Raw genomic sequence first — 14412 nt, forward strand, 5'->3', positions numbered from 1 at the left:
TTTAATTTGTTTTAGTATTTCATACCGGACACATACAGGTATGGAATTGTCCAATTTTTTGGGACCCCCTTTTCTTTGGGACGATAGAATATCTACTTCGTAAGTCAAATTGATATTCCCCGTGGACGAATGTACAAACAAAAACTTATCTGCTAGCTACTTTGTATAATTCTTTTCTTGGAATTAAACCCATACTAACGTTTACCCCAATCTTTTTAAGCCACGTAATTATTAAAATGATTTAAAGTCATTAGATAAACATTCTTCTTTCATAATTTTTTACTGAGCGAAGACTTTCCTATTTTCGTTGGAATGGGTGGATATTAACTTTGTACAATTTTCTAATGTTTATAATTCATTGTCACATTTTATGTCCAAACTACTTTCTCTAGTTTTAACCTTGTACAAAATAATTAGATGTATATAATTTTATTCCTAACTTGCTTCCATACAGGTAAAGTTAATGATGTTGAGGTTTAAATTTAGATACCTGTGTATATATTCACTTGAAATACCAGTTGCGAGTTAGTTTGGGCGTAGCAGGCATGGCGTGCACAGAGATAGTTGGCACCCAGTGTTTTGTATATTGAAAACTTCACTTACTAATTTCTCTTACAAACCAGATTGTCGTCGCTTCACTTCTGAGGTCCAAGGTACAAGTAAACCAAATACGGGACATATCGCAATTTGCACGTAATACCTCTGCCCGCCAATGTTTGAGAAGAAGAGAATATGTGGAAGCAGAAACCAACTTTAATTATTCAATAAACTGTAGTAAAAATACTGTATTTTGTAAAAGTGGAAAACCATTGTAAAGTAAACAAAGTGTTGTGCAGTGTGTCATTTCTTTTATATTTACTTTGACAAAAACTCGGTCAATCTGTGACATTCATTGATTAGTGTAAAATTATATAGATTGAAAATGAACTCAGGAATTGCAATTTCAATCCCATTGTTTGAAAAGAGTCCGCGCTGAAAAGTGTTCTCACCCGTGCGATGATAGATCTTTTCAACCCGCGCTGAGTTAACATGTGTCTATGCATCGTATGGTGACGTCAAATGTTTTGACTATATCGGATGAATGTATATTTCATTTCTTGCAACCTAATGTTCGCCGGTCCTATCACCTAATTTGTAAAACAAAGCAACTTGCAATAAGCCCTGCGTTTGATGTTTTCGGGTATGAAATTGAAAACAGCCACCCCTCTCTGTCTGCAAGCTGCTGTCGTGTGATCCAGGTTCCATAGAGTTTCGGTTCCAGTGTTGAACAAAGTCAGCCCCATAGGTAGATGTGTATGGAATCCACATGTAAGAATAATAATACCATATTTATATAGCACCCTTTTCATACACTATGTACGCTCAAATGTACTTTGGTAACAAACCAATGATACGAACGTTCTTTGGGATATCTAGTACACTTTCTTGTAAATGGTTTTGATAATCAATCATTTTACTCTCCTCCACTGAGATACTTCTACATGGGGCAACAATACAGATGCAAAAATTCACATAAGTACATACAGCAAAACAGACTGGTAAAGAAATGCTGAGAACAAACAATTAGATTCAGATTCAAATAAGTTCATTATGCTTTAAAAATGACGGGGATGAAAATTACTTCACTGCAACCATGGATTTATTAGAAGTGTGTTTGCTGTAACCATATTTTACTGTATAACAAACATGCAAATCTCAATCATTAGTTTGATATACGCTACACAATAGATCAATGGAGACATTAATGTTGTTATTTATGTTCATATATACATGTACAATGAACTCTGATGAGTATCGCCCACTCCCCTATCGGATCCTTGCCACAACATCTCACAGTGCTGAATGCCCAGTCCTGAAAACCGACATCTGACCAACATAATCATGAGTAGAAAAGTAACAGTTTTAATATATTTGTGACTTCATCCATAAAACTATGATTTGATGAAGAAATATTTGCAACTGAACAACGTATTTCAGAATATGTAATACCCATTAGGATTTATGAAGAAAAAAAACAAGGGGAACATTTTATCTATACATGTTTTTTTATCAATGGTGGTTCCCGTCAATTAATCATTCTGATTGGTCAGACATACAGATGCGGTATTTTCTAATTGGGAAACGCTGAACGTGATGCCTACGTGTTACTTATTTCCTTGTTCCTGGTTTAGAGCAAAACAAACATTTAAGGAGGGGAAAAGGTTAGCTAGAATTTCTTATCATACATTGCAGTTTTCCTGTTTTATTTAAAAATGAAACAACTGTCAAGATCTGGTCACTGACAAAAGCACTGTAATATCAAGATAACACTAACAGAGAGACGCATGGTACAAGATGAACTGTGGTTAAAAATAGGGAATGTTTATCTTTCAAAAACACCCGATGTACCAAATGTTCCTTGAAATAATTTTATTGTTTGTAAGTCTTGAAATAAACTTTCTCATTCCCCAAGTTCTCTTTGACAATTACGTGTCATTCCAACACATAACATACCCAAAATAGAACACATGATATAATGACAACGTTCAATATACTGCTTTGTCGCTTACCCAAAATTACCATCTATTTACAGACTTATAGACGCACGCTTTTGTTCACTTTTATTTATTGATCATGATTCTACATATTGATACAAAGATGAAAAGAAACAGTTTGAGATATTTCACTTTATTATATACCCATCAATGTATCGTTCTTTGATATTGTGGATTTCACAGCGTGTGATCCGGTTTTCCGGATCACCACACTGTGGTTTTCTGATTCCGTATCAGTATCCTCTGAAACTGATGCCGTCACAATGACGTCACCATGCATCAACGCAACGTTATTTGTGGAAAATATTGACCGCGTCACAAACGAAACCGCGTACACAAAACACAATTTCATGGTATGTCTGTGTTTTTGATAGTTTGGATTACATTTATTATCTTAGAAATGTGGATTTAAAATGCAGAAGGGGGTATATAATAAATTTATCATTACTACAGTAACTTGATCCGAAGAGTTGGATCACGTCTCGTTGACAGGCGCGGATCATCAGATCAAACTCGACGCTTCGCGTCTCGTGTGATCTGATGATCCACGCCTGTCAACTTGACGTGATCCGACTCTTCGGATCAATTTACTGTAGTAATAATATATATATAGAGTTCAACCCATTTTCTTTCAATAGAATGAATTCCTTCTACACGTCACCTGTAGTTTGTCTTACATCCCATATTGTTTTCGCCAGCTTTATCCAATATACCTACTCGACCAATCCATTGCCAATGTTTAGAAATTATTGCAGCAGAAGATAAAAATCTATAAAGTAATGGGGAAGAAAAATTATTTTGATACAAAGCAGTAATTTTTAGAAATCAGTGGGTTCTAGATCACAGACTGGTATACTTTATTAGTCCTCTACATACAACGTCGATGGGAACTTTAGGTTTTCGCTTTGTCCGCCCGTCTGTCCGTCATTTTTATCTGTTCTTGCAGATATTTATTTGATATTTAGTAAATTACTTTCCGATAACAAGTTACAGATCAAATTCGAATTTCGTCTCGGTCCGTTTATTTTTCACTAAGTTATGGCCCGTGAACTTAGAAAGATAGCATGAATTATCAGTTTTCCAGACTTTTTGTTTGTTGTGCTTGCAAATATTCATTTGATATTTGGTAAATTGCTTTGTCATAACAAGTTACAGATCAAGTTCGAACATTTTCTCGGTCCGTTGATTTTTCACAAAAGTTTGACCATTGGACTTAGATAAATTGCATGAATTATTAGTTTACATCCAATTTTCTTATTTCTGTAGATAAGCGTACTACATTCATTACAACTTTTAACATAGTAGTTCAACAATGTAGCTATATTGCCCATGATCACCTACATTTCACAGTTCATTGACTTGGTTAAAGACTTGAACCAAATTATGAATTTTTGTTTGTTCCTGGTCTAGTCTTTGTACCTGAATAGTGGCAGATTCCCAACCATTCCTATCCTGGTTCCCCATTTCCCCTCTTTACCATTACCTACATAATGAACTTTGAATATTGTTACGATTCGGTTATTTTTGCGACTGGTAGGGGAATATGTATTGTCATGCAATCCTCTCAGAATGCTTGTTATTTTACATCTCACTGGCACTATCGTATGTCACACCCAGAATAAACTACACACATCAAACGTAATATGTTACGTCATACATAGAATTATATATACAGTGTAAATCTCACTGGTCATGCCTTATGTGTACGTGTGTGTAAGTGTGTGAAGGTGTGTGTACATGTAAGTAAAGATGTGTGTACCTGTATCTAAGTATATGTACATGTAAATACTCGGTGAATGTGTGTTCGTGTATGTAAAGGTCGGTGTACGTCAATGCAAGTGTATGTAAGTGTGTGTACGTGGAAGTTTGTGTATGTGTATGTAAGTGTGTGTACGTGAATGTATGTGTGTGTTCGTCTATGTAAAATTGTGTGTACGTGTCTGTAAGTGTGTACTGTATGTAAGTTTGTGTGTTCGTGTATGTAATTGTGCATGTAAGTGTGTGTACGTGTATGAAAGTGTGTGGGTAAATGTGTATGTACGTGTATGTAAGTATATCTATGTAATTGCGTGTACATGTACGGTATGATAGTGTGTGTATGAAAGGTGAAGATAACGAACAATGATCAATTTCATATCTCCTATAAGCAATACAAAATAAAGAGTTGGGGAAACACGCACCCCTGGACTCACCAGAGGTGGGAGCAGGTGCCCAGGAGGTGCAAGCATCCCTTGTCGACCGCCCACACCCTCAGTGAACCCTATATTTTGATCAGATAAACTGAGTTATCCGTAGTCAAAATCAGTGTGCCAAGAACGGCTTAATAACCGGTATGAAACACATAACACGTCAAACAGCATTTGACCCAATGACAGGTTGTATTGGCAAAGTAGATCGTTATAACGACATTATAATTGACCAAATGTTGATTTTAAATGAGACTGTTGGAACCCCTGCACCATCAACTTGTTTGTCAGTAGCTTTCTTAAAAACTGATCACAAGCAGAACAAGCTCTTAGGTATGTAAGTGTATGCACGTCTATCTTAAGGTGTGTCTACGTGTAAGTATGTTTATATGTAAGTGTGTTTACGTGTGTGTATGTATATAAAGTCTTTGTACGTGTATGTAAGTGTGTGTATGTGCACAGTACATATAAGTGTCTGCACGTTGATCTAATTATGTTTACGTGTATGTAAATGTGTTTGTACGTGTATGTAAAGGTATGTGCATGTAAGGTTTGTAAATATATGTGTGTGTATGTTTGTGTTTGATACGTTTGTATGTATGTTTATGCGTGTTTGTATGTGAATGTATATATGTTTGTGGTGTGTCAATGGAAGATTAGTCGTTTTGGAATTTGTTGTTGAATTTCATCAATATAACACAGAAATGATGTGATCAATGACACTCTCTCCCACACCTGCAATCAAGCATTCCCAGGTATACTAAGAGAGATTCCATGTTCAAATTACCAATAAATTCATCCTTAACTCAAGTGAAATACTGTCAGGGTATTTAGCGCATGTGTGTGTATAAAGAGATAGTCCAATGTAACAAGCACATCACAAATCCAAATCAAATCAATACAAATTTCCTTTGCAAATTATCTGGGAGTCACTATCCACCGGGCATTCAGCTGAGGTAACCGTGTAGATTTCGTGGCTATGACGGCACATCATAATGAAGCTTTCTGTGTAGCAATGCAATCACTCTCCAAAACATAATGAGTTTCGTTATCAAACGTAAAGACCCATAGTGGATAATGGTACTTCACGCTGTAGGGAGCATCAGAAAACCGAATATTGTATAATACTACTCTGCCTCTGCCAGATTTGTAATGTGGGACTACCACAGGATGAGCAATATCACATCCATGCTCGGCAATCTTTCTTGTAGGACCTATGATAGCGATAGACAAAATTATTATAATGCTAACGACGGTTAATCATTCGGTGGAATCATTCATCATTCGGTAAAATCATTCATATTATGGTATCCCAACAGCAGCATCCATTAGGGGTCATAAGTCACAATTCTTAGAATGTTCTCTCCCTGTGTTCTTCCTAATTAATATGGCCAATCACAGTTTAATATTACCTGCAACAACGTCAAGAACGTATTTAAGCCAACTGCAGGAAGCAGCAACTCTGATTTGTACCAATCTCCACACACTGGGTTATCTCTATCGCTATTGTTTTAGAGATTAATTATTCCCACACCATCAGTACAGTATAGAATGAAATCCATCTGTAATATGATTGCTATATAGAGTGTGCACTATCTGCTATTGAATTGATAATATCATTATATACAATTATAAATACATCGACAAAATGCGATACAACAAACCATAAGAATTACTACATTTTCATGCTCTACACAAGTTTTGTTCAAACGGGATATATATCATCATTAAAGGCCTTGTAGACATATACAACTTATAATCGATTTCTCGCTACAATAAATTGATCGTTATATATTTAACAATTTGCAATATATGATGTTGTATCTAAGTGTGGGGATACATCATTACGAGTAATACCTTGATACAAAGTAGTTTAATGACGAGAGCTGGTAAGTTAATTCAGACAGACCTGTCGTTAGGTCGAATGTTGTCTGACCTGTTTCATATAAATTGTTAGGTCGTTCTTCTTCTATACATGTTAACTATAAATTATTCTGTTTGTCTGATTAAGATAGTGGGATATCTTCGGTTATGACTGGTTGACAGCGGATGCTTATTCCTCAAATGTACCTAATCCCACCATCTGTGTCGAGGGGTACAAGTCTGCCTTACTCTTAATTTTGTATTCTTTATGGGATATATGGAATTGAGTATTGTTTTTATCCTCACTTTTCCATCATAATACTAGAATGAAATTGAAATAAGGGCAACCGATGATTACTTTGCAAAATAAAAAAGACGATCAGTAGGATTATGAGAATTTTTTCAACTTTCATGCATAGGTAGAACATTTAATAGACGTATGTGTAGACTCAAATGTCCTCCAATTAAGCAATATACACTGTATGGTTGTGTCATTTTTAAATTCAGATCATGCAAATACAATAACTTTGCGAACCGAAAATTTTGTAGCTCAAACCATCTCGGATATGTTCGATTGTGTTCCATCCCCCCTAGTATGATGTCGTGTATGTCTCAAAATGCCGATCAGATGCGATACTATGTATGAGACGAGAAAGTACATGAGAATTACCTTAAAGTTAACGTCAAGCAATTGCCATATGTTATTAGAAAATCAATATTGTCAACTAACATTCAAAATCGTAACGGAGACAGATATACTCTTTAAAATGATTTATATCTGCAGTTTGTGTGACTGATCTAAAGGGGATGCTACTCCTCCTAGACACCTGATCCCACCTCTGGTGTGCCCAGGGGTCCGTGTTTGTTCAACTATCTATTTTGTATTGCTTGTTGGAGTTATGAGATTGACCACTGTTCGTTGTTTGCACCTTTCATCAATAAGAAGGTATTTTTATTGATACACTTTATTCCTCAATGTCTAGATACTACTCTAAATTAGGCTGACCTGTCATTTAGATACCCCCTTGTCTCGCTTGGTATTTTTGCTGGACTGGAACTTTACGCATCGGCTGGTTCTAAACCCATGTTCCACATATGTGTAAAGAATTAAGGCAGAACCCTGCTTTATAAATATTTCTTATCTTTTTGGAAAAAATAACATAACAGTGATCGAACTTTTAACATGTATATAGAATTAAAAAGCTGGACAAACACGGACACTTGGATATACTATAGGAGGAATAACTTTCCTAAGAAGATTATGGTCCCATTTCAACCGGTCACACCTACTGTGAGTTAAAATCAATCTTCAAAGAACGGCCTCAAATAGTATGAAACATGTTAGACAGCATTTGAGAGATTGTATTGGTAAATTAGTGATAACCACGACCAAAAACTTGAGAAATGTTGACTTTAAACGACTCTGTTGATGTCCCTGTAATAGCCACAGTCCGAAGTGTTTCAATTGGGACAAACCTGGTTCTGTAGATATATTTTGTCATGCAAGTGTAAGCAACAACGATTCGGAATACAAGCAGCATATATTGATACGTTTCTGTTGATAGATGACAGTCTGCAGGGCTCCGTTTTCATGTAATATGGTGGAACAGGGTTCAATAAAGAATGTTAGTGCTTTAGATTTAAGTATTAGCTACGTGGCTTACACAGGATCAATGGTCTTTACAATAACTGGATCATTTTACCGCAATCGCATTCAACCACTCGGACAATCTTTGAAGCCAACATGTCATTTGCAACTTAAAGGTGTTAATGGACTCGCAATTCCTTATGTTGGCTACATTACTCCTTATTTAACGTAGCTCATTGCACTGCATTTTTATTTAATGGCTTGTTAAAACACCTCTTATGAAGCATGATTTCACCATCGAAAAAGTGACACAAGCTCTTACGTATTTTGTATGAATTGTTTGATATTTATCCCGGAATGATACGTTTGACCGGTCGGCAGGGCCTTACTCCTTTTGGGTACCTGATCCCACCTTTGGTGTGTCCAGGGGTCATGTTTTCCCAATTATATCTATTTTGTAGTGCTTATGGGAATTATGAGATTGTTCACTGTTCGTTATCTTAACCTTTTATACTCTAGAGTTCAAATTTCGCTGTGATTTGATGCATAAAATGAATATCTAAGACACATGCCTAAACCATTAAAATAAGTGGGTTTTTTTTAAATTATGAAAATTGAAAACGTTATTTGCTAATATTTATAGATCTACAGATAGAATCTTAAAAAAAACATGTCAGTTAGAAAAAAAAATATATCAGAGAAATGTATTTTAAAAAGAAAGTGAAATAAATGGTCAAAATTCAGAAAAATTACGTTTTTTCTATTTGAACCAAGCCCGATCGGAATTATAAAATAAGTAGTCATAGAGAACATTGTAATCAGAAAACCACATCCCATTCAATATTGATTAGGAGCGGCACTTTTTTTCTCCAGTTTAAATAGAGTTATTATATATAAAATATTGTCATTTCATTTGAATTTCTTTTCATAATATATTTTTTCGATATATTTCTTTTCTAACTGACGTGTATTTCAAAGATTTTATTCGTAGATTTAAAAAAACAAATAACGTTTTCAATTTTCTAAAAAATGTTTTTCTATACATCTTAATCTTTTAGACATGTTTTATTAGATATTCATATTACGCACCAAATCACAACGAAATTTGGACTCAAAAATATCATTGCAAGAAAACATCTTTTTTATCATTCCGGGAAAATCCCCAAAATTGATTTAAAATGATGTAGAGATTGTATCACTCTTCCGATGGTAAAATCATACTTCATAAGAGGTGTTTCAACGATCCATTTAATATAATTTCAGTGTAATGAGCTACCTTAATCACATTGGAAAATCCATACCGCATCGTAGGTTCCCAATAGAAAAGGAATGAAGTGACAAGTGTACAAGAAAACGTTAAAGAACCGTTCCTGGAACAATCAGAATGAACATTCTCAATGAATTGAGAGAAATTTTAAATGATGTTCGCTCTAATGGAATTCTATGTGAAGCAGTTACGTCCAAAATCTGTTAGAACAAAAGTATGTTTCTGGCTTTGCTAGATTTATCGGAACTGTGCCATTTTGTGTTCCCGCATATACTGCTATGTATAGTGATTCCATGTACAGGACGACGTGTTACCAGTGAAGTTGCTGTTAATTATTTGACCAATGGTGCATATTTGCATAGAAATTTCCACATTGTAAACACGTGGGTCAATTTGGCAAAAGCACCAATAGGGGTTTGTGTAACTAATATTGGTGATGAAAATATTTATGTAAAACCTCGTACAATGATCGCTACTGTCTCAAGATGCGAGAGTGAAAGTGAACATTCCGACATTGGATCTAACCGTGTAGAAACATTGAGGAAGTTTATATTCGACAAAACTGTGAAACCTCGAAAATTGCGTTCCCTGTGGGAAAGTTTGATTTACCGGACGAACTATTCCGATTTGATTGCAGTAACGAAGAAGAGTCGCTACGTATAATCATCGTTTTATTCTGCAAACACAATGGATCTCTTCTCCAAGAATGATGATATCATCGGCTGTACGGGAACTGTAAAACGCCAGATCCGCCTCATTGATAACACCCAAATCGCTCAACAGTACTGGCGCATTCCACCGCCCCAATTCGTGGAAGTAAATCAGTATATCTGCAAGTTACTTCAGCCTTTTGTAATTGTGCGCAAGAAGGATAATTCGTTACTTTTGTGAGTGGAGTATCGCAAACTCAACGAGAAAACAATCAAAGACAAGTTTTCGTTACCAAGAGTAGAAGAAACATTTGGTGTTCTACATGGATCGTCTATTTTTTCAACTATCGGGTTATAACCAAATAGCAGTCGCTGACGAAGATAGAGAGAAAACCGCTATCACCACTCCATTCTGACGCCATGAATTCAACAGAATGCCAAAACGCACCAGCGACGTCCCAGTGTTTAATACAACATTGTTTCTGTGAGTTGCTTAACACGTTGTTAGTGTTTTGGGGTCACATAAATGTGTATTCTACAACATTGAGTGAACACATTGCTTGCTTTGACAAAATATTTACAATTTTTCGCAAGCATGGATTGAAACTAAAAAAACGCACAAGTGCAAATTCTTTCAATCATCTATGAAACACTTGGGCTATGTAGTGAGCGAAGATAAAATATCTACAAAAGATGATAAGATCAAGAGCATCGAAAACTGGAAATTATCCGAAACAGTGAAAGAATTGAAACGATTTCGTGGATTTGCGGGATATTACCACCGTTCTATAGGAACTTTTCCCAGATTGACGAACCTTCATTCGAAATCTCCATTCATCGTAGACGCTGACGCCAGTGGACATGGACTTCGTGCTGTATTATCCCAGATTCAAACTTGACATACTGTTGTGATTCTGTACGCCAGTAGAGACCTCAGACCGAATGAAAAATCAGCAAAAAATATGAGTAATATAAAATTGATTAACAGCCCTTGTGTGGAGTGGTATTGAAAAAATCAGGGATTATCTAATAAGAAACAAGTTCACTGTATTAACAGACATCAATTCTTTGAAATACCTATCTAAGCAAAACTTACAGATTTCGAAATTAAATACCGACCAGGGAAGAACACCAACGCTCATACTGCAATTTCAACTTTATAATTCCTCGGTTTTCATATGAGACAGGGTTTTCATCTTGGTTACTACATGTATGTACGCCCGTTTATTAAAAAACCAACCAACAAATTTGTTAATAATATTTTATGCTTGGAAATTCTTGGCATGGAATATACCGAGTATGAAATGTGTTCAATAAATACATGTCTAAACCCATTAAGTTGATCCCTATAGTGAATTGTCATCAGTTTTGATAAACTTATTGAATGTAATACAATTGTCTTGGAAGTGCAATTAATAGAAATAACTTTCTTTGTGCAAGGAACTTGAAGGATAACTTTACAATATGATAGCTTAAAGTGAAGACATCACCCCTTACACATGAAAACAAAGGCTTAATTTAACTTAATTTACTCTTCAAGTTTTAGCATCATCAGCTAATGCATTGTGAGCTTCGTAATCTTTGACAAGTAAATTTAGAGTATGTTGCTTCAAGCCTGAAACATCATTTTTGCTGTAGATATGTGTGACAACTTTAAGAGTATTTATGAAACTTTATACAATTCTTGATATTTTGAAATAAAAAGTTTATACATAAGAACAAGGATGTCAAATGTTAAAACATTGTGACAAAAAAGTAATGATTTAATGTCAAATGAATTTATGAACTGTATAAAGGAAGACAGTCTTCCAGCTCCATTAGACGTATCATCAACCACGCCATTGTGTTTCATCATTCTTCCTACAAATGTCCATCATTTTCACAGCTAATGCCTTTAGACTTCTGGGACGATGTCTGGGTTCCTTCACCCCACAAACCGCAGACATCTGGATTATTTCTGACGTTCTAGCTGGAAAGGAAAATGTCCCTGTCAATATCAAAGTAAATATCTGTACACGTGTAGAGATATTTTGTAAGATTATCTAAGCATAGATGCTCCTCCTAGGCACTTACCTCTGGTATATCCAAGGGTCTGTGTAAGCCCAACTCTCTATTTTGTATTGCTTATAGGACTTATGAGATTGATAACCATTAGTTATCTTCACATTTCACACACATATATATATATATATATATATATATATATATATATATATATAAGAAATGAACATCACTTTTGAGCTGTTCATGGTCAGTATGAACGGATTTGGATTTCAGGCAAATTCTGTGAATCGCGTTAGCGATTCACAGAAAATTTGCCTCAAATCCAAATCCGTTCATATTGACCATGAACAGCTCAAAAGTGATGTTCATTTCTTACATTTATATTTATGTACTAAAACACCGTTTGTTTACATTGCTTCTATTTTGTTGCATAAAACGAACTCCTAGCCTCTGTCGCAGTAGTTATTGTGACGTACGTCAACACATAGACATGACGTCACATTTCGTCTCGTCCTGCCTTTTATCAACATTGCAAGGTGCACTGTATTTTGGAGGTAGGAGACAGCAAGATTGGGATGATAATCCACGTAAGTTTACAATCTTAATCCAAGGGTGTGACCTGCGAGATCTTTGTAACAGATGTTCTATTTTTTTCAAATCATTACCCTCTCTCAGTCGCGTGCTTTAAGCTAGTTCATAATCCGTTCATAGTCAATATGAACGGATTGTGTCGCGCGCTGAAATTGGTTGGTTCATAGAGGAAAATGCGATTTGTAATATAAATATATATATATATATATGTGTGTGTGTGTGTGTGTATCTATATATATCTATATCTATATATAGTTTGTGAAAAGAATATAATATTTGATATAGTAAATATATCCAATAATGAATATCAAGAAACACAAACCTGGAATAATTTTTCACTATTAGCGCTTTCGGATTTTGCCAAAAGTTCATCGATCAATGGCACAAGCCGAAAACGGTAACAGTGAATTATTACTCGACTTTAATATTGGATATATATATATATATATATATATATATATATATATATATATATCACTTTAAACCCACAACATCCAAAGTGTCAGATTTAATAGTGGATACGAGGTCGAATAAAAAAGGATATAAAAGCTCTAAAATGACCAACGATACGAGCAAAAGTGGGCAAAAGTGAATTGATAAATTTGCTGGACAATATAATATTTACACATTGTATTTATATCTATGTAAATATTATACCGTTCTGAGGAAGGGACAGATTGTCCCGAAAATTTTAAAATTCACTTTGAAATTTATAGGGGATTCAGTGACACTTGCAAGTCATTTGTACATAATAAACGGGTTAAGTTTCCTTAAGTGAAATGAATAATCAATTTAGTAAGATCCTTGTAAACTACACATTTCTCACTTCTGTCTATTCAAGCTTATTTTGTGTCTGAAACTAGAGCGCTATGTGTTAACCATCAAACCTGCTGCATAAAATGGAAATTTGAATACCAATAATTTAACAATTGAGAATTTCAAAACATTTTTCTTCACGAACGACTACTTACTTAATTATCAAGCCGTTGGTCTCTTGGTTGAAGATCATACGAAATTGGCCTGTTGGCACTAAAAAGTCCCTCTACAGCGTTACATTTCCTATGTCGTTCTCTCTCTCTGTGTAAAAAATCCCATTACCATTGTAGTCGTCAGCTGAAACACATTTGGAAAGATATTTAAGCTACACTTGTTTTAAATGTACCCTCTTTACCATTTCATATGTATGATATATGTATAAAACTGAACTAATAATTAGGGATTTCACCTGCAATAAAATGTATCTCTCATTATGACAAATGATCTTTAACAAGGTAAACAGTTAGTGGCTCAAAGACAACCATCATCTAATCATCTCAAATATAAAATACAACAATATAAAGTTTATATAAGTTTCCTGGAAATAGCAAACCCTTTGCAATGGAGCGTAATGGAAACTGTAAAAAAAAACATGCCTGTAAATTGCAATGAACTTCATCCATGCAACCATTTTAACTGGAATAGAAAAAGTTAAATATGTGTACCCATGCAATTAGAGCCTATGCTATTATTTGCCGATCTTTGAAATTTCAGCTGATGACGTTTGCGCTCTGTGCTCCTTTGCACTTGCTCAGGGTGATTATTCAACTTGTTTTCTAGTATGCCGGTGCGTTTAATAGCGAATTCTCCTGATGACATGACTAGCTATACAAATGAAATTCACATATTAATCAAATCAACAAAATTATATTAAACTTTGCATTTCAACTTTGCACGTGAAAAAGAATCTTGG

At 35.0% G+C, this 14412-nt stretch overlaps 1 protein-coding gene across 4 annotated transcripts in view; it reads right to left on the reverse strand.

Moving 5' to 3' along the window:
- Positions 1–11335: 11335 nt before the first annotated feature.
- LOC125679647 (hemicentin-1-like) overlaps positions 11336–14412 on the reverse strand; it is an 80767-nt gene continuing 77690 nt past the window's right edge. For 3 of the 4 annotated variants that reach the window (XM_056156191.1, XM_056156189.1, XM_056156190.1), the window contains 2 exons: positions 13655–14324; positions 11336–12057 (listed from right to left, as the gene is read on the reverse strand). The gene's annotated coding sequence lies outside the window, so the exon portion shown is untranslated. The remainder of the gene's footprint in view (positions 12058–13654; positions 14325–14412) is intronic. The other variant, XM_056156192.1, reaches the window with a different exon arrangement.

The sequence above is a fragment of the Ostrea edulis genome, chromosome 2 (assembly GCF_947568905.1).
Source record: "Ostrea edulis chromosome 2, xbOstEdul1.1, whole genome shotgun sequence".
Classification (NCBI taxonomy): Eukaryota; Metazoa; Mollusca; class Bivalvia; order Ostreida; family Ostreidae; genus Ostrea; species Ostrea edulis.